At 45.1% G+C, this 21199-nt stretch overlaps 1 protein-coding gene across 11 annotated transcripts in view; it reads right to left on the bottom strand.

Annotated features, from left to right (window-relative positions):
* Positions 1-19016, bottom strand: part of SGMS1 (sphingomyelin synthase 1) — a 101167-nt gene extending 82151 nt beyond the window's left edge. For 3 of the 11 annotated variants that reach the window (XM_074830162.1, XM_074830163.1, XM_074830164.1), the window contains exon 1: positions 5873-6181. The gene's annotated coding sequence lies outside the window, so the exon portion shown is untranslated. Of the gene's footprint in view, positions 1-5872; positions 6203-6341; positions 6464-7277; positions 7430-18911 lie in introns of those variants that run through there. The other 8 variants (XM_074830149.1, XM_074830150.1, XM_074830147.1 and 5 more) reach the window with 8 other exon arrangements.
* Positions 19017-21199: the final 2183 nt, after the last annotated feature.

The raw sequence follows: 21199 nt of genomic DNA, 5'->3' as shown, positions 1-21199 counted from the left end.
TTAAGAATGTTATTGTTCAAAAGCAGCCAAGAAGCATCTCCTTTTCCATCTCAAAGCTCTTCTCATTGAAAGACATGCTGTAGACATGCTCTCAACATATCTGATTCCTGATCCCTGTTTTAGTAGAGCAGCAAAGGCTAAACCAGATGTGTTGCTAAGGCCAGGATATCTAGCTTGGGGAGGAAAAAAAAAAAAATAAAGAGGGGGCAGGGGACAGTTATCTCCAGCCCCACTATACTGGTTCTGCAGCAGTTATTGATTAGTGCATTTTTCTGTACTGTCTCCTTACCTAGCTCTGCAGGCTCCCCACCCCAGAGCTCCAGGTGCATGCTTTTCTTGGGTTGTCAATTTGTTGTTGGCCCCTGCCAGGAATTCCCAGACACAAGCTGGTTCTGCACCCGTTCCTCACTTCCATAAACGGCCTAGTTAATCAAGCTACATTTCAAATGTAGAATTAACCAAATATAAACAGGAAAAAAAAGTTAAGCTTTCAAACCAGTGATGAGGCAGGTAAGGAAATGTTTTCCTGCTCTGTTAACTTCATTATATGCAGGTTTACATCAAAGTAATACTTTTATATTTTTATGTTAAAAGAACACTAGGAGATACTCTACAGCACCAGGGCAATGAGACAGCAAGTTTTGACATTACCAAAAATGTATGTGCAGAAAAATAAGCCCGACAGTTTGATAAGCCATTTCCTTGTAAGGTACTAAAAAAATGCATGGACCTTCACACAGATTTTACTCCTATTGCCTTACAAGCTGGAATTTGCCTGCTGTGGTCAGAGAGCTCTGATAAACAGGAACTGCAAGTAGTGAAACCCAGACAATCCAATATACCAAAAAAGCCCCCCAAAAAAGTAAATTGGAACAAATTTTGGCCAGCTTGGTGCTTACACTCCATGAGGTTAAGTTCAGCCCTACAATACTGTTTTTCAACACTAGTCTTGTGCAACACTTAAATGTAAGAATACTAGATGAGGCTCAAGAATTTAAGCAAAAGCTAGCAAGTTTATTATGGGTTGCTGATGAGGGCCCTGGCACTAGCCTGCAGAAATAATCACAGCTTTTATGTGAGAACACGGATAATTTCAGTCTTGCTCTAAAAAGCTGAAGAGTGCTTTACTGTTTAGTGCACTGAACAACTTGCAAGACCAAGGGCACATCACAACTGCCATGTGACAGTAAAATCAAACAAACATTTTCCAGTTTTTTCTTACACCAGGGAGAAAAGTAGTTAACACCAAGCATATTAAGTCCCAAAATTAGCTGGTTTGCTTAAATGCAACATATAAAGCCATCTGCAGTACTCCTAAGTACGAACAAAAGCAGTAAGCCATGTAAGATTTTCAAGTCTTAGTTTAAGAAAAAAAAAGGAAAAGAACTATACTCCACCTTTGAAAGCACAGGAGGGGCAGAAAGGCAGGCTTCTCATATACCAAAAGGATCACAGAGCACCTCCAGGTTTCACAAGAGCCCTGCAATCTTCAAAAATAACATCTCTTTCTCCAGAGACACATGCTTTACAAACCAGCTGGGAGAAAAAGCCTGAACGCTTGTAAGCAGGCATGCAAATGGCACCTGCGCTGTGGGGAGTTTCAAGTGTGTCAAACTAAAAGCCATAGAGATTTTAGTCTTTGCTGCCAGTCAGTACAAAGAGCAATAGGCAAAGTTGTGTTGTACCACTAAATTTACTCGTCAATACTAAAGTAGACACAGAGCCTCCCTGTCCACTCAAATTCTTCTCCAAACACTTGTAAAAGGACACAGCTATCCCAGTTAGTCCAATTAAGTCACTGGTTTACCACAGACAGAGCAACCAACCACTGACAGTGCCCTATCAGTGGTTTAAATTAGTGGCATAGCAGTTCATCACTGCCTCACCAAGAGACCTTTACAAGTCACTGCAGGAGAAGGCAGCAGAGAAAATAAATCTATTCCCTTCACTTTCAGAGATTTACAAGGGTTATGCTCACCTCAGAGAGGTTATAACAACCTTTTGCCTTCTTCAATTTCCCCTTTTTTTCCGGGGGGGGGGGGGGGGGGGGGGGGGCATGGCTGAATTAATTACAGACCAGAGAGCAGCTGAGCATTAGCTCAGTCTCAGTGGTGCGATGAACGGTCCGCACCGCTCTGACCTAGATGGATTTCAGTGACCAGACGAAAGTCTCTCCACAGAGCACAAACACCAGTGTGACAATAGTGGAAGCCGAAATCTGTCGTGCTATCTCATTTCCCATTCCTCTGCACACCTCGTTTTATTTTTAGGTTATAACATCTGATGCAGGAGGGAAAGAAAGGATGGGCACAGGCACGGACAGCTGAAAACAAACTTGGAAATGCCAAAACCGAGACATTTGCATTTCACATTTAGTTGCATCAGCCACACCTTCAACTCCCATTCAGCATTTCTAGAGTCACAGTGGCAAGATTTATACTGTCACACTGATGTCACCTTCACATCTGGTTTCCCTGCAGTCACAAGCTACTTTCAAAGAGCCTGTCACCATCCTTGCAAACTAGATCAAATGCTGCTTTTTTGCCTCTTGCTTAATAGGGAAACAACACAATTGAACAAGCTGGGTCGTGTATGGAAGAGGAAGACACAGGGGATATTATTGAGCAGGTGACTCCTGAGTGGTGGTTCAGCAAGGAAATCTCCAGTGTGAGAATTCAGAAGTTAGTGAAGATCTTTTAACTGTAAGTTATGTGAGCCAAAGGCAGTAACAAAACTTAGCTCTGGGGAGAATCCAGGGGTCAGAAAGAGAAAGGTATGGCAGCATGCGACACATATCTCCATTTTAAGCTCACACAACTTTTAGATACAAAGTGATCCTCCAGCAGCAGCCTGCTGCCTTCTTACACACCATGCTTCCCACCAGTTAAGGAGCTTTCTTCTCAGGTCACTGCAAATGTACACCACAGGTATGCATCAAAGCAACGGAGCTACACAGGGAGACCTGGGCAGCACGTTCTGCATAAGGGAGGAAAGCAACGCTAAGGATAAAGAAGAAAATTGGCCAATATCAAGTACACCTTTTCCTGAAGCAGTTTCTCTTGATAGAGAGCTAATTTTCACCTCGGACAGCTAGCGATGAAAGGGTGCACACCCAGAAGTCCAAGCAGAGCCTTTCACTGCCTGAAGCTCTGCTGAAGTTCCTTCCCCACCTCTTTCACAGTGAGGCTTTTTATTTTTTAAACTTAGCAAGCACATCTTACAAATCTCTCATAGCCACTTAAAAGTTAGGGGTTAAGTAGAGCTATTACACTAAAATTGCCTTACATCTTCCTTTTTGCTAATTCTGTTGGTGCCATAGTTATCAATGGAAAGGAGGAGGAAGCTGGAAGGCAGATGTGTTCCCCAGAGCAGCAGGATACAGGTAATGGCACAGTAATTCAATATATACTTGCCCTCTGGGAGTATTAACTGCCACGGCTGGGTCTGCAGAGGAGCTCGGTGACCCGGCTGAGGTGCAGCGGGCTCCAAAGTTTCACAAACCGGGCTCGTTTCTTGGGTCTCCGGGAGGCCAAGCAAGCGGGGGCTCGGCTATCAGTGCGCTGGAAGGGGTTTATGCCCTCGAGGCTGTAAAACACAGCAGTTCAGCAGCAACCCTTCTGACAATGAGCCACGGACCTCAAGCTCCCAGCGAGGCTTTGCTGTCACCTAACACACACACCAAATTCAGCAGAAACTTTCTTCTCCTGCTACACGGGCTTGAGTATCCCGGGAAGAACCATTTATTCTTTTGTTACAGTGGCCAGAAGGGAGACCTGCACACATATATGCACTGAGGGCAATGAATTCAAGCTGGATTTGCACTTGACTAATTCACTGCGAGCAAAAAGCAAAATTACAAGTTATACCTGGGAGAATGACAGGGGTGCTTTTATTAGTCTACAAAGCAGTGTGTAAGAGTGGCTGATGGGCAACAATTACTCGTGTTAAAAATCAATACATCCCTAGTCTAATGCAAATGATACCTAAATCTCAGTAGAAGTGCTTTTCAAGTGGGTTTAACACACACATTAACAAGTGGCACGTGATTCGCTACGGGGCAGGGGGGGGGAGTTGAAGGGTCATCTCTGTTGGAGGGCAGCACAATGTGTCCATAAATAAAGTAATTCAAGTTTGCCTGCAACAAAGTACAGCTGAGCCCTAAGGAAGGAAAAAAAAAAAAATTTTAAACTTCCCAGCCACAAAAGTTATTTCAGTTCGCAGCAGAAATTTGTTTCACAAACTTAAAGTGTTTTACCCTCTGTCTTGACCTAAAAACAATCAATTTGGAAGAGGAATTTTCTGGACCACACCCCTGCCAGGCTACAGTAATTGCTTTTTAATTTTGTTTCTTCTGGACACTGAAAAGCATTTGTGCACTGCTGCAACATCCCTCCTATGCAGTTCAATAAATGGTAAGGGATGGTTACCCCCCAGGCTTCGGGGAAACGATGATCGGCATTCATTTAGAAACTCCTTATACAAAAGACACACTTTCAGAGTTTGCTTTTGAGAGCGCTCTGTTTGCTAAGCCTCTGCCTTCAAGGCAGAGCAAAGCCCTTCAGGACAAGCGAACCTGGACGGGCGCTACAAAAGCAACCGTGAGAGATGCACTTCAAGGCTCCTGCGCAGCTGACACCTCGCAAAGCCTCGGCTATTCCGCAGCAGGCTGGCTTTCCCAGAAGCGACAGTCCAATACTGAGAATTGCCACCAGTGCAACTAACGAACTTTGAGTTTAAATATATCAAGATTCTGATACGACTTTGACCACTTCCGAAACGGAGCCACACAAGAAGAGCTGTGACAGTGCTCCCGCCACACAAACCAAAGGCGCAGGACTGGGGAAGGCCCAGCCAGCTCTTCTGGGTGGAGGAACTGCCAGGTCACTGCCTCCCCATCACCAACATTATTTTAAAAGCCTCAAGCCCCAAAGCCAGAAGTACGACCAGCCCAGTTTTGACCTGCATTAGCAACCCACTGTCCCCGATGTCTCATGCATTAGTCTTCATCATCTCCGCATTTTCACTATGCAACCTCAATGCTTTTACACTTTTTTTTTTTTTAAGAGTTTTACTGTGTTTTTATTATTTCAGCAAGAGCTACGTTCCTTTCTCCTTCTGACAGTTTCTGTGGTAAACTCTGATATCGTATACAGTTACCAAACTGTGGTTTTTGAAAGACAAGCAAGTTCCCTGAAGAAACCAAAGTACTGGATTGGAGGGAGAGGGGAATTCCCTGCTGTGGTCTACTCCTGTTAAAAATCCTAATAGCCAGGAGTCTGAAAACTGCATCTGCACAGACGTGAGGGATTAATCATCTCTTCCAAACAAGTTTATCAACAAGGAAAACGTTACTGGCTTTTGCACTGCTTCCCTTTTTGAGAGGCCATCTCCAATAATGCATGCGTTACTCAAGTTTTCCGTTAGCTTTATAAACGCCAAACAGCCTCTTCTAGACTTAACAGTTAATCAAATGATTTATGAAAAGTGCAAAACCATTAAATTGGCAGAAAAGGCAAAAACTGAGCTCCAGCAATGTAGTCGCAAATTTGACCTGAACAAAACCACATATTTTCTCTAAAAAATAATGGAAAAAGAGGGAGGAAACTTGAGCTACATCTTCCTCAAAAGGGAAAAGTGCTGCTGCACTGCAGAGCAATCTTGTGCTTGGGAGCAAGGAGTCACTGTCAATAGAAGTGACCTTCCCCCCTATGCACAGAAGATCCCACCATACCTTGTTCAAAAATGGTAACAGTAACATAACACCAAAAGGAGCACTGGTACCATAAAACCATCGAAATCACGACATTAAACGAACCCATTTGAAAATGGCTGTTTCTGCCATTTCTGTTGAGCAGCCCAACATGACACTTACCCACCAGTCCTGCTTTACACGATTTGGTTTTGGAGTTGTCCGCTTTCAGTTCCCCATGTAACCAAGAAATTTATGAGGCAGCAGCAGTACCCAGGTCCTTAGAAATATCTGTAGTACAACATACTCGACTTTTCAGCAAAAGAAACCTTTATACTGCAGATTTGACAAGCTCTGGCAAGAGCATGGTTTTTGTATCCACCTCCCCCCAACCATAGGCCCCAAAACTAAGACACACTTCAGGGTCAGGAGCAGGAATCTGTTCCACCCTTCTAAAAGCCATCTGCAAAGTCCTAGAGCTCGCCAAGCAACTGCTAATTCCCCTTAATTGCTGGAACAGGACAATCCCCTCCGCAGGGAGGGAGGGAGGGAGAGAGGGAGGGTTGGCAGCCCTGCCCAGCCAGGAATTGCAGCTCTCCCTCCCCTCCCCTGCCCTCGGGGGATGCTTATCCCTGGCTCCAGCCATACGCACACATCTGCTGGGAAAAGCAGATCTCCTTGAAACCCAGAAACTGTGATCCTGGTTGCACTTCGGGATGTAAACATGCAGGTCGATCTCTTGCAGAGCAAGCACGACACAGTGGCACGTATGACCTGGGAGAGAGCAGAACCTAAATGCCTTCACTTGTTAGGTTTTATTCTGGCTCATCGCAGACAACTTAGTGAAAATCCAAACGTGCACACTTGCAACAAACAGGATGAGGATCCTTCCTTCTCTCCCTTGCAGCTCTGCACACTGTTTTCTGGTTGTTAAAGAAAGGGGCAGTAACTGTGGCAAAGCATCCTCCCATGTGGCCTCCAACCCTGCACTTGGAGGGGTGTTTGCTGAACAGCCTGACTGGGGCAAGGCTGAGAAACAACCTGGATGGCACAACTAAACGGTTTACTGTAATAGGCTTAAGTGCTGAGTAGCAAAAGGGGTATCTCAAGTCCCAAAAACACGAGCAGATTATGCTCTCATCAGATATAGCCATGGGTCTTTCTACATAGGATTAAAGATGGATTGACACATGTTGCAAAAGCAGTTTCATTAAGGAAAAAAGGAAGCATTCTCTATAAAATATAATACAAAAGAAAAATCAACACAGACCCTAAACTTCTGATGCTGACCTTATCAAGCCAGGCTTTGTTTTCTGCTTCAGCACATTCAAAAAAACAGCCCTCAGTTTATGCTTGATCAGCTGCACTTATTACCAGATGTTACAAACAATCTATGACAACATTTTCGTCCCCTCCCTGAAATTTCTAGGAAATTAATTTCATATGAGCATGAAAAGAGAATGAGTTTGACAACACTTGCCAGAAAAATATTCCTACATTTTGAGTATATAAACACCACACACAAACCTGGTGACTGATCTAGCAAAGGCAGCTGTTGTTTAAATATCAATTCCCCTTCCCTTCTCACCTTATCAGAAGCCCCAGATAGAGCACAGGACCCCAGCAGCAAGGCAGGACTCAGTGGTACTTACGCCACGTGCTCCCAGCGAGGCCAAGACTCAGCCTTTCCAAGCAGGAGCTCTCCTTCCACAGCAGCAGCTCCTCCTCCTCCGTGACTCGGCGATGGGGTCCAATTCCCCCACCGTGCACTCAGCTGGGGCTCCCTCGCACCCCACTGCTGTCCCTGCTCTTTCTAATGACAAGTAGCTGGAGAGATTTGGTTTCCGTTTCCCTCCCTCTACCCTTCGGGCAATGGCCATCTCTCAGAGACGTCTATGAGCCCAGGGGGAAGGTGGTGGCAGCAGAGGTCTCACAGGACACGACAGGGCCTTGGGAAGGCAGGTATGGATACAAGGAGGTAGAAGACATGGAGGAACGGTAAGAAGATCAGTCTAGGAAGGCCAGAAGGACTGCTCTAAGAGGTGATTTGAAAGTGTATGATTTTGGCTGCATTTCAGAGCCTTGTACAAACCTTCACTCTGATGACAAGTGCCGCCACAACTGGTAGGTTTAATTCAGGAATACTTGCAAAGTCATGCTGAGAATACTTCTAGTAAATGCTGTGCTTAAAAACGTTGTCACTCTACTGCATATCTACTGCATATCAATACTTAGACTTGAGGAATAAGTCAAGTATGCAGCTTTGTAAGTACTTAAGTCTCCAGGTAAGGGAATAGCTCTCCTCCTCCCTGCAGAGTTAACACTTGTCTAAGCCACTGGAGGAACAGTGCTGCCCTCACCCTGTGAATGTAAATTATAGCAATAAAAATACCAATTAAAAAAAGAAAGGTACTTTGTTCAAGACAATCGAACATGCCCTGTACGAGACAATCTGTCTTCTAAGGGGCTGACTTGAGATCTTCATTTTTTTAACAAAAAAGGTTGGCACAAATAAAATACGTGGGCTATTATTAAGCATATAAGTCACTTCACATAAATGACCACTGAGTAATTCACCTCTGCTTTATAAAAAAGAAATGAAATGTTTTTAAAGCAGTCCTTGAAAGGAAACAAATCCTCCAATTCAGAAGAGGATAATACTGCCTCCAGAGAAGCCAATATAGAGACTGTTCCTCTTTTTATTTATTATAATTCTTCCCCCATTTTAAAAACTATGAATCCAGAAAGATCACCATGTTCAGCTCTTCAATTACTTCAGACATTTCACTTTGCAGTGTCTGTGTAAATAAACAGACCTTTCCTTCTTTCTCACTGAAGTTTGTGTTGCCCCTTTTAGTGACTATTAGCAACATTAAGAGCAAAGTCAAAAGGATGCAAGAACTGTACACAGCTGCACATCCAAAGCCCTTGTGCCTCCAACTTCTCACCTAAATCATACTACTTTTTTGTGTCTAGGATACACACCAAAGGCAAGCATACATTCACACCCCCACACTTTACCTACAATACTGAGAACTGGCTTTGTAAGTGCTGAAATCCCTTCCTAAAAGATGGGCTAGTCAAGGCTGCTCTGGCACCGATGTAGGAGCATCAGTATCTTAATTGTATCTTACTAAGATCAGGCATCACAAATACCCCAGTGGCATCTTGCCTGTGCCCTTCATCATTGCTCCTCTGCTTCTTCCCCTCCCACCAGATCCTTTCCCAGCATTTCCCATTCCTGGCACCTCTGCTCACTTCAACCCCTTCTGCTGGAGGGAGAACGTGGTGCTCCGCCAGCCCCTCACCCTCTCCAGTGCTGGAGCACAAAGGCTGTGCCCCGGCTCAGAGAAACCGGTGGGCATCTGCTGGGGGAGCAAGGGACAGGACTGCGCTGGGCAGAGGGACTCTCATCCCAGAGGGAAAAGATCTGAGTCGCCCACAATGCTATGCTAAAGCACGGCTCCAGCACCCCAAAACCCACCAAGCCCAGGCAAAGAGACTCAACGGCGCTGGAATGCTTCTTTCCAATAGCAGCAAGTTGCAGTAAATGAACATGGCATAGTCTATTATACAAGAGTTACATTAAAATACACCTGCAAGCATTTAAGGCTGCATTGGGCTTTATCCCAACTATCCTAATTCAGAAAGTACTGGGAAACAAGCAAGTTTGAGCATTTCCAGTTGTCTTCACAGGTCCTGTCACCGCACTGGCTATTCACCGCCAAGTGCTTTAGTTGCCACCTCTTACAAAAGCAATGCCCACTTCAGTTTAGTCTACTACAGATCCACAATTGCCTCTCATGGCATTTTTAAAAAAAAAAAAAAAAAAACAAACAACAAAACAACAAAAAACCCCAACACCAACACATCAGTCACAAATACAGTTTATTGACACAGTTACTGCAGAAGTTATTCCACTTCAGTGGCACAGATTGCCATTAGTATTTTGCATGACACAAACCTGAAAGAAAAGTCCGTTACTACTGTACTAGCGAGGGCAGAAAGCTCAGGCACCATCCCACGTGCTGACATGCACCGTGTTGTGATTTCCCTCTGGCTAAGGTCCTACTCTGCTCTGCTAGGTAAACCACAATGCATTTCTCCAAAACCTCCTCTAACACTGGAAACTGGGGAGATGAAGAGAAGGTGGGGACAGGGGGGAGTCAGCTATATGACAGCCAGGAGTTAATTCAGCCCAGAAGGCTCACTTTGAACAGATGTACCTGAAGCTTGCGTTTCTCTGGGAATTGAATCTGCAGCCTCTCAACCTAGAAGCAGGGATTTAGTGATAGGGATCAGAGCTTACAGCTCTGAGGCATTTACACCTCACCTGTGTCCCAGGGTGGGAAGCCTCTGCCTACCACAAGCCACCCTGTAACCAGAACCACCAGCTCAGAGAGTAACACACCGGTGAAAACCAGTCCCCCTCGCTCTAGGTAATTCAAGCAGTTCATCTCAAGTGAACATCTGGAGTTGGTCCACACGCTGAACACATCAAAAAGATTTTCACTGCTACTTAAATGAAAACATGTAATAAATCAGATCGGATCCTTTAGAAAGTAGCATGCCATCCTAATATTACTAGCATTTGCATGCACATTAAACACCATACTATTAGTCGAAGTCTCAATGGTAACATTCATGCATGAACTTACACAAGAGATGAGACTGAACTGTGTGCCTCAACTACAGCTCGGTAACCAGGCCTATGAGGTACAGTTATTTTTTCTGATGTTCAGAAAGGGGTAAGGTGTATTTATTGGACTGTACATTTGTATATCCAGCTACTTTGAAATCACTTCACTCTGCAAGGTCCAACTACGCTCAAAATTACAAGCAGTAGCACCTTACCTACGAAAGATATATAAAGGCTTCGCCTCAGTGCAGGTCACAAGAAAAATGAATCCTTCTCACACAGTGTAAAAATTGTCTTTCCAAACCTATTTGTGCTCTAAAGTGTTCAGATATAGTTTATTAAGTATATTATTAAGCTGTCTAGACAAATTATAGATTCATTTTTCTTGAAATCAGGTAAACTCAAATATGACTTGGATTTTCACAGTTATCCAGCAGTTTTGGCTTTTTAATTTGCTATGATGAGTTTTGCACACACAACAAGACCAGACTTTGAAACCTTCACCTTGAAAAGGCTGGATCTTCTGTGTCCCCACAGCTGCATGTAACAGGAACACATACAACCCCATTTGCAATGGTGTCAGAATATCTTTGAACGAATACAGAGATCACACGCCATAACATATGTGCTAAAAAGTGCTGCTAGACAGAGGCAGGCAAAGCATTATCCACTTCACAATTGTTGCAAAGCTTACAGCAGAAAAGTCAAACACTGACTGGGTTATTATCCAATCTGCAAGTAAACACAAATAATTAATTTAGTAGCATGGCATCACATCTTGCAGGGTGAATTTCAACACATAGCTATTACAGCAGAACTACTTAAAGGAATAGAGCAATTCCCTGTCATTTCTGATACATTGCTTTCAGTCTACAACCATGAAAAGACCAAAAAGGAAGTCCTGAACATGGAAACAAGATTCCCAGATCTTTAGTGACTAAAATACAAAACAAACTATGAAGCCAACAAACATTTTTGTAGAGTGAACAATTACTTTAAATACCTGCTCATATCCAACTACAAATGGACAGCATTAAAGCACTATTACAAGCGTGAGAGGGATTACAAAGTTAATGCAAACAATCTACGTTTAACCTCTTAAGCACTCTGTGATATTAGCAAAGAAGAATTATAACGGGAAGAATCATAAAAGGATTTTAAAGATTGGCAGCCACTCAATGAAACGGCCAAGGAAAGTTCCCTGTAGGCAGAAAACGATGCTGGTCTATTCACTTGTGATGTGATGAACTGGGAGTTAAGCAGTGCCGTTCTGAAGGTAAGATCTTTAAGGAGTAACTGGTAGTTTATCAAGGACATCAGCTCAGCTGGACAGGCACAGAGAAGAAACCAGCTAACGGCTTCTTCTATTGCATAAATCTGGTGCATCCGTATCTTAAATATCACCTGTATCTCAGGCTCCTCCCCCTCCTCCACTCCCATCCCACCTGGCATTGAGAAACACTGAAGAAAGCTTGCGGGACCGACTGTGTCTACGCACAGGGTGGGAAACTCTCTCCCCAAAGCCCACATTAGGTTCTTACAGCAACAACTCTCCTTTCTTGGAGATTTTCAAAATCCAACTGGACCCTGAAAAACCTGACATACCTCTGAGGTTAGTCTTGCTCTGAGCAGGAGGTAACAAATTTGTCTGTGACTGTCATCTCTACAAATATTCTCATAGCCACTTATATTAACCAAACGCTGGGATTCCCTCTCAAAAACATTATAGCTGCTTGGAGACAAGACACGTGGCTATATGGGTCTGTGTCTTCTCAGCACAGATACTCGTTTTCTTGCAACTGTTCCCAAAGAAATTCTGAACAAAGTATCAGAATGCAAATAATCCGCTGCTGATAAACATGCTTTGGGTCCTGTTTTTGTTTTTAAGATGTCCTTTGGTAAACCACCTATTTACATTTCAAAAGGGAGAAAAACTGAAATGGAAATTGCACACGCACAAAAACAATGACAGTATCTAACAAGTCATTTTGTTAATTTGAGGATTAATTGCTCATTACTGCAAAATAAGGCTTTTGCACTGTTTCATGAAGAGTAGATAAGAAACCCTAGCCCATTACTAAGTATGTTCTTGGCAAATGTGAGCTTCTCCTGGCACAGTGAGTCTCCATAAAATCATGCTTCCATTAAACGCATATCCTGGCATCCCAAAAGTACTGGTAGAAACAGAACAACATGTTCTGTTAAGTCATTTAGCAGGGACCTTCACATGCTTGCATTCACCCTATTCTGTCCGTGCTTGCTTTGTTCACAGTGCTGCTTTGAACAGCACCTACCCCCACACCGCCTCTGCTCAGCACCCACACCGCCAAGCACCCAACTTCAACATTTTGCGAAGAACATGTATGTTCCTCTTCCTTCCTCTAAGTTTTGTTCACTTAACTATTAGACTAAAAATGTATTCCCCAGACACTGAAAACCCACAAACCACTGGCAGTTTATATTGTTCATGCACCCTCTGTTAGCAGCAAAGATCACCGTGAGCTCCCCGCTGGCTGACCCGCTGGCGCTGGATTTTCACTCTTATTTAAAGCAAGCAGACCTTGAGCCCTCATGCACCATCACTAGCCAAGCTGGCTACGAGCACTTGCGCTGAAGGTGGCCACCTTGGAGCTACTCCACCAGTGAATGGTGAGCCTGCTCTGGGAATGGTATGTCATTCACATCGCCAAGCAGGTATTTTTGCAGCAATAGCCCTCAAGGCGCTTTCAAGGTCTTTTTCATCATCATAACAGCAGGAGTCATTTTTAAGCCTTTCAAATAGTTTTAAATTAACTTCCCTGACAAAGTTGTTCAGAGCAATATAATCTGACTACATAAAGCTCTATGCAGAAGAGCAGGGGCACAAGGAAGACAAAGTACAGATTTCAGAGCGGAAGAGACACTATAGCTCAATTTAGATGGAGCTGTTTCAGTAGTACGTACATTCAAAGCCATTCCTGTGCAGTTATTAAAGTGCTACCCAAGCCTCCCAAGCAAGCAAAAAAGCCATTTTGTGTACAACAGGGCTTTTATACCTTGGCACAGTGCTCAACTGCAGAGTCAAACTTTTCAATGCCTGGTAAATTTTTACTTGAAAGTGTCAGGAGAGCTCATGCCAGAAGCCCATATGAAATGCCAGCTGAGTGGCAGGAGGTCAAAGCGTGGTATCAAGAGATTTTATGGAAGTGTTTCAAGACAAACTTCTTAAAAGCATTGTGCTATCTAGGGAGGCACAGATTTATACTGCTAGGAAAGTCTAGTAACAAACTTTATGACCCCTTTCCAATCAAGGGTAATATCTTTAACACCCTACCTTGCGAAAAGCACAGCAGTAGGGTCTCCTGTAAGTGGTGAGAGCTGTTTCTACATCTATAATCCTTGGTTATTTTACTGAAGTTAAGAATAAAGAAGAAGTGTTAAATGACAGAGGTTTTGTGCAGACTGTCCTCTACAAAAAAACAAAACCAAACAAAAAAACTCAAAAAACCTTCAGGTGCAAAAGGTGTTATTTCATGCACAAAACCCCAGAAGTCAGACCCACGGACAACTGGAAAAAGCACAACAGAGTTTAAAGACCAACAGTCTGAACAATTACCCTTTCTCCATTAGTGCCTCAAACTATGGCTGCAGCAGAAGAAATTTAATTTGAACTGAGAGAAAGGCTCTATAATTTCTACCATTTTTACAGAAGCATCTAAGGTTAAGTTAGTATCAAAAATGACCCTGAACAGATTCCAAGCACGACAGCTTTCAACATACTGGATTTTGTCAGCTGTCACCACATCATAATTAAAAAAAAAAAAAAAAAAAAGAAAAAAAAAAAAAAGAAAGAGATAGTAAAGCCCTATTGAAACCAGCTCTGTCCACTCAGGGTCCCCCCTTGCATCTACACAAATGCACTTTTAGATTCACTTACAAGAGGAAATTTGCAAATGCTTATACACTCTCCCATTAAAGCATTTCAATTGTCTGCATCTGCCATTTTAACAAATTCAAGTATAAGACTTTAAATTCAATTAGCACAAATCTCAGTGCTCCCAACATTAAATCTGCAAGTGACATTTAATGGCATTCAACACGCACAAAGCTAATACACTAATGGACCAGCAAGGAAAATTGTAGGACACTCCAAAATGTGGTGCTCTTTTTAAGTCAAGGAAATTACAGGTGTAGGCTGCACTGGGCAGGAAGAGATGACAGCTATTCAAAATCCTTCTTAAAGCAAGACTGCAAAAGCTCTCCTTTCCAGATACACCACACAGCTATGGCTGCACATTGAGAGCGAAGAAGAAAAGCAGCTGCTCTATTCAGCAAGATCTCCTTCCAAACTCCTGGGTTTTCAGGGCAATATACCTAATGTAAGGCTGTTTCAGTTGTTAAAACAGGAATTACAACCTCTTCTGCTGTTTTTACTTCTGTTTCCTCCCACCTCTTTTTCTGATGAACACTTAGGCAATGCAGCGCCACTCACCACCCTCCCCCAGACCCACACCAACTGATGCTCGCAGGAGTGCTAGATTTTCCAAGCCCTGTCCCCATCGGCTAATAAGGATGCATCACCCCACACTGCACCCCAAGAAACCAGCCCAGCAAGCACACCTGAGGAGTGCTGATACCTGCCACCCCACTGCACACACACGCACCTCACCCAGCTTGGTACGGAAGCTGCTCGCTTTCACACAGCTATGCTTCCTGCATTAAAAAAAACCCCAAAGCTACTGGACTTCAGGGATTCCTTTAAGTCTTTTTTCCAAGTGGCAATATGCTTTGCCTTAATGCTATTTAAATAAAACAAGCTACCTCCAAAGAGCCTCAAACTCAGGGAGACAGAAGGCAGACCATGTTGGGAAGTCTGAGAGAGAAAAAGGCTTTAGAGTCATGTTTAAGCAGAGGGAGATTTTTTTTTTTTTTTTGCTTGTTTAAATGTAAGCAAATTAACACAAGCAAAACCTACAGTCAGTGAAGATGCTTTCACAATAAAGATTTATCTGTGTTTTCCTTTGAATACGGATGTGTAATTGGATACCAGAGCAGCACTGCACAAGCCACTGAAGGAAGCATCAACAGGACGTGTTCTGCTCCACACAAGTCGTGCTTCTCTGATTTGGATGAGTGAACTGTAAAGACCAGCAACAGCAATAACTACATTTTAAAAGCTGCATTTCTTTAAGAGACACATTATAGTCCCCTAAATTAGACTTTTTCTTCTCTTAACAGCTCTCAGCCAAGAGGTATCAGTATCAGAACAAAGCTTGGGAGGTACTTTCAAGGATTTCACACACACACACTATATTAACACATTGGATAAGACCAGAAACAATACAGACAAACATTTTAAAGATGTTTAAATATTCACTTACGTTAATGAACTATACACGGCATGGGGAAACCAGTTACACTTTGTAGCTTGTTAGGATGGATGTTCTTTTTATCAACAAAAAACAAGTTCAAGTGACCTACACCAAACACTGCCTCTGCTAAGTAGATTTTCAAAAGCATAAAATATATTTGGGATGAAAACGTCACAGAGCCACTAGGTTTCATGTTTTCTTCAGTCTTCTGCATTACCCCCATCTTTTTTTTTCTTTAAAGGGGCGGGGGGGGGGGGGGGGAAAGAGGGCACTTAATAATTAACTTGACTGATGCCACAGACTTTGGGAATTGAAGCTGTATTAAAAGCCGGAGTTTCCAATCCACAGCCCTGCAGAATATCAGCCTTCAGAGGGCTGCCTGCCCCTATGTGCGTGCTGGTGTCCTGGGTGCAAAAAGCCTTTGATTACACCAAAATCCTCCAGAAAACACTTGACAGTACACGGCAGCTCAGTTCATGACCCTCAGATTCTAAAAAACTGCCTCTCAAAACTCAGGTTTTTGAGCTCATTTTAAGCTTGCCTCTACTTCAGAGTATTTTCTCCACATACAGTTGTTTTTGATGTGTTGCACTTGAATTACGACTGAAATAGCATTCAGGTGCTCTGCTCTATTTCAGCAAAGAACAGTTTGGACCTACCTCCCTGTGAAGCCTTAAAAATCCTTCCTCTACAACACGTGTCTCTGAACCACACCGTGAGAGAAGAATCTCATGTCACATTCAATAAAACCAGCATTCATAGCCATGTGCAAGTCTCCTAGTTTGTTTTTTGATGGTGCTATACAGATTATTTTTCTTTTTTTTACTACAAACAGGCCCTTCCTGTCATGCTGGAGAACAAGGGTCTGGATTATTTTTGTCTGAGCATTTTTTTACAGGATGTCCTGTTGCCCCAATTAAAAAGCCTTAAATTTGGCAACCGTTCCTTACGGCAAGACTGAAATTGCTGTTAAATCTGAGTAACTCCCAGGCTACTCATATTTAGCACACCAATTAACCACCATTGAACGACGCAGAGCAGCAGCAACCACACGATGGGAAGAATTTTTAAGTTGCCATCACCCATAGCACATGTGGTTGTTCTTCCTCCACACGTTCAGTTCAAGAAAACTCAATAATTATTTAATTAAAACCAGCACCTATTCAAGCTTGACGAGTGTTGAGAGAAGCAATGATACACAAGGAGAACAGGTACACAGAAGGTGCTATTAACAAGACACTGCTTTTTAAGATTACCGTTAACTCTGAGTAGCCAAATAGTATTTATAAATACCTTCGACTCCTGAAAATGATCCCTGTACTTCAACTTATTACACTTAGTGTTGCAGGTTTTCATTAAAAGCTAATTAAACATGGAGACATGTTGTCTCTAGGTTGATACGTGAAAAACGGAAGAAGCGTGATAAATGATTTAGGAATCACAGTTTGTTGCCCAGATCACACACAAAGTTTAAAGGCATCTGAGCTAAATTTAATTCTGTTCCCCATGCACAAACCTGAAAAATAAAGGCAATCTTTCTGGATTTAAAGGGCTCTATTACCTTTACTGTAAAAGTAGCCTTTAGCTTTTGTCTGTCACCAACCAGGGCTGATTGAGTTCTCTTTCCAAACTCTAAACAACTTCACAAAGCTGAAGTAATTCCAATGCCCACCAGAATACTACACAAAACAGAAGTGCACTTTACTCCAATGCAACATCCCCTTCCCGAACAAATAAACACAGCCAAGCCCAGCCCCACGAAGATCAACAGCAGAGCTTCCACCGACTTGAATTGTCAGGTGTCACATCTGTATTTTGCACTGCAACAGACATGTAAATGGGCATGAAAGCCAGCAGAAATCATTCTCATCCATGCAGACCTGAAGTGGCAGAACGGAGTCTGAAGGAATTGCTACAAAACCTGTTGTCACAAAGCGATGCACTGATGCTGCCACCAGCCAAAGTGACACGAGGATGTACATCGACATCCCATCTCCAGCTCTGCTAAGAGAGGCTGCCTGCATCAGCAAGCTTCATCAGCACCATGTCAATATGGCAGAGCTCCCATTTTTTACAAATAATACTCTCTTCGTCTCTCTCTCTCTCCATCCTTGCCTCGTGTATTTATGCTGCCTGAAGGCACCGAGGACTTCTTTAATGAGGTTTTCACACAAGACAGAATAAATTAGAAACCTTGATCAAAACAGGGCCTCCAGCAGGAACACAGTAAAAAGACAGCCACACGCGTTATACACCCAAAAAAATCCAAATAATTCAGCCTGTCAATCCTCAAGCAATTTCACAAGCAAACAGGGAGCACACCCGCCTGCCCAGGTGCTGATGATGGTGAGGCCTCACCCCTGATCACGCCTTCCAGCCTCTTCCTCCCCGAGGCCCTTGGACCGCTGTCACCCAGCAAACCTCAGACCTGGGGAGGCGGCGCAGCCCTAACACCACCGCTATGGCCCTCGAAGTCGTCAGGATGGGACGGATCTCCTCCCCACTGGCAGCAGACGCCTCCAGCTTCTTTTGGAGGGGGAAACTGCCCACCTTTGCACACCTGCGAGCTGCGGGGACCAGGCAACCCCTGGGCTGAGGGGGGGGCCCAGGCCTGGCCTGAGGCAGGCCCTAAGCCCCCACCCGGGCTGAGGGGACTGCAGCCCCCAGGCTGAGGGGACCGGGCTCACCCGCAAGGTCCCACCTGAGCGGAGGGGACCACATGCCCACCACACCCTCTGGGGCAGGGGGATCCGGATCCCTCCCGCAGACACCCCGGGGAGGAGGGGAACAGACCCGACCAGGCACCGGGGCCGAGGGGACCTGAGCCCCCTGCTGCGTCCCGGGGCTGAGGGGGCTGCAGCCGCCCGAGCTGAGGGGACCTGAGCTCCCCCGGGGCTGAGGGGCCCAGACACCAACACGCTGAGGGGACCAGAGCTCCTTTAGGCCCCCCGGGCTGAGGGGACCGGAGCCACCCACAGCCACCAGGGCTGAGGGGGCCTGGACACCCCCCGTGGATTCCCCGGGGCTGCGGGGACCGCCGCCGGGCCGAGGAGCTGGGAACCCCGAGAGGCGATCCGGCCCCGCCGCTACACGGCCCCGCTTCGAGCGGCGGCGGCCCCATCCCCGCTGTCACCCGCCACCCCGTCCTGCCGCCGCCGCCACCCCCGGGCCTGCGCCCGGCCCCACCGCCCGGCCCCGCGCTGAGGCGACGGCGGCGAGGCTCGCTGCTCACCGTGCGTCGCGGAGCCCCGCGGCGGGTCGGGTCGGGTCGGCGCGGCCGCCGGGCGGATCCCCTGGGCGGCGGCGGCGGCCCCGTGTCCCGTGCGGCGGCGGCGGCGGCGGGCGGGGCGGGCGACACCGCGCCTCACGTGACCGCCGTGTCATGCCGTGGCCGCCATCTTGTGCGCGGCGGCCCGGAGCCGAGGCCCGTGGCTGCGGTGCTGTGAGGGAGCGCAGCGCGTTAAAGCCTCGGGCACCGGGGAGGCCGCTCCTCGCTCTGAAAACCACTGGTTTCCTTTAAAGCAAGCCACCTTGAAGCTTTCTGTGGGCATGTAGCAAAAAAAAAAAAATCTTAAAATCCAGCATCAGCATAACTTACTCCGAGCAGAAGAGGTGTAGCAGGGTGTGAGAAGTTCTTATACTAAATCAGAGCTGGGCCAGGCGCGGCCTTGACCTTCAGGAGGTGAGGCTGCACTCTGGGCCTGCATGGGGAACTGTTGAAGGTTAAACTTTTGGAACAATGTAGCAATGTTATGCTTAGGTGAAGAAAGATGTTCCGGCAAAATTACAATTGTATATAAGTTACTAACCGTTCATCACAGAGAGGATGGACTTGGAAAATTGCTAACTCTTCAAGTTTTGTGTATAAATGCGGTGTGAAGAGTCCGTTGGTGTGCTTGGTTTGTGGGAAACCACCAAGCACCTAGGCTTATACAACCCTAAAATAAATCACAGAATCACAGAATTGTCTAGGTTGGAAAAGACCTTGAAGATCATCCAGTCCAACCATCGACCCAACATTAACAGTTCCCATCTACACCAGATCCCTCAGCGCTATGTCGACCCTACTCTTAAACACCTCCAGGGATGGGGACTCCACCACCTCCCTGGGCAGCCCATTCCAACGCCTAACTACCCGTTCTGTAAAAAAAATTGAGAGCTGTGAAAATTACTAAATGAACTTACTTTTCTATCTGAATGTTGTACCTAGGACTGTAGTTAAAACCTCTGTCAGGTTAGAGGTCTTATTAAAAGCCTGTAAAAGCCACCTGATTACAGGAAAAGGAACTACAGTAGTAAAGACACACAGTAACGCTGCTGAATACTTAACAGCTATATGCACACTATGGATTTATTGCTACTGCTGATAGCAATATAAGTCATTATTGCATCAGATATTTAACAAAAGGAAAGGGAATCAACATCTGACAAAACCGCTGGAACGATAAACCAATGTCAAGACAAGAACATGACTGTGTGACAAGGAGCTGCACCAGACCTGCGCCTTCCTCCTGGGAGCCCTTCCCGCCTGGAGGGGACAAACTCCACGTCCGGCAGCACACAGGTGGCTGGGGGTACAGCACACCTACACACCATACCTTAGGACATTTGCTACTCCAAGGAATTGGTGGTGTGACTGTCACAAAAATGTCTAGATCAAAAGTTTTCCTCTCTAAATTCCCCCTTCCATTTTTTCCCCACTGCTGAAGGAAAAGAAAGGGAGTTGGGAGTTGGACATAAGCAATGTCTCTCCTGATTATTGACCTATTGCACACCAGGTGATGAATCCGCCTTTCGGACAACAGAAACGTTCCCTTTCTGCAGGGAAAATGCAATCCAGGGCTGGGGCAAGTGTGTCCTGTCCTGAGAGCTTCAAGGCCAGAGGGTGGGGTGTTGGAGAAAACTCTGACATCTGCTTTTATTTCACTCTGCAGGGGCTGTTCCTGGCCATTGGGTTTCCATTCACCTTCTTTGTTGTAACATCAAGAGCTCTGGAGATGTGAGAAGTCAGCTGTTATTAATAAAATCTTAGTTAAAATAAAGTCAGAAGACAATTTAGCTTGGGAGCAACGTCTGGACATCATCTTCTCCAGGTAGAAAGAGGCTAAAATTTAGTTTCACGAACACTAACGCCTCACATCCTATTTCAAACCTCGCACTTCACAAATTATGCCTCGTTAATACAAAACAGTTGGAGTTTTTTCTATCCAAAAAGGTCAGAAGCATCTTGCAGCTCCCACAGAGGCAGTGGGGATACCCGTGTGCACTGTGCCTGGTTTCCTCCAGGTTTGTTCCCCAGCGTTGGAAGATCTGCAAGGTCTGATTAAAACTTTGGCAGTATTTCAAGCATTTGTTATCTCTCCAAGGTGGTTGCTAGCCAGCAGATCGTGGAGGTAGCAGAGCCACACCACACCCAGCTACCTCTCTCCCAGGCAGGAGGAGGATGAAACACAATCATGGGAGGGACTGAATGTGCCGGTATGTTACAGTAACATTAACCAAGAGACAGTTTTTGCTGTT

This window comes from Strix aluco, chromosome 7 (genome assembly GCF_031877795.1).
Source record: "Strix aluco isolate bStrAlu1 chromosome 7, bStrAlu1.hap1, whole genome shotgun sequence".
Taxonomy (NCBI): Eukaryota; Metazoa; Chordata; class Aves; order Strigiformes; family Strigidae; genus Strix; species Strix aluco.
This window is presented reverse-complemented; position numbering and strand designations above follow the sequence as displayed.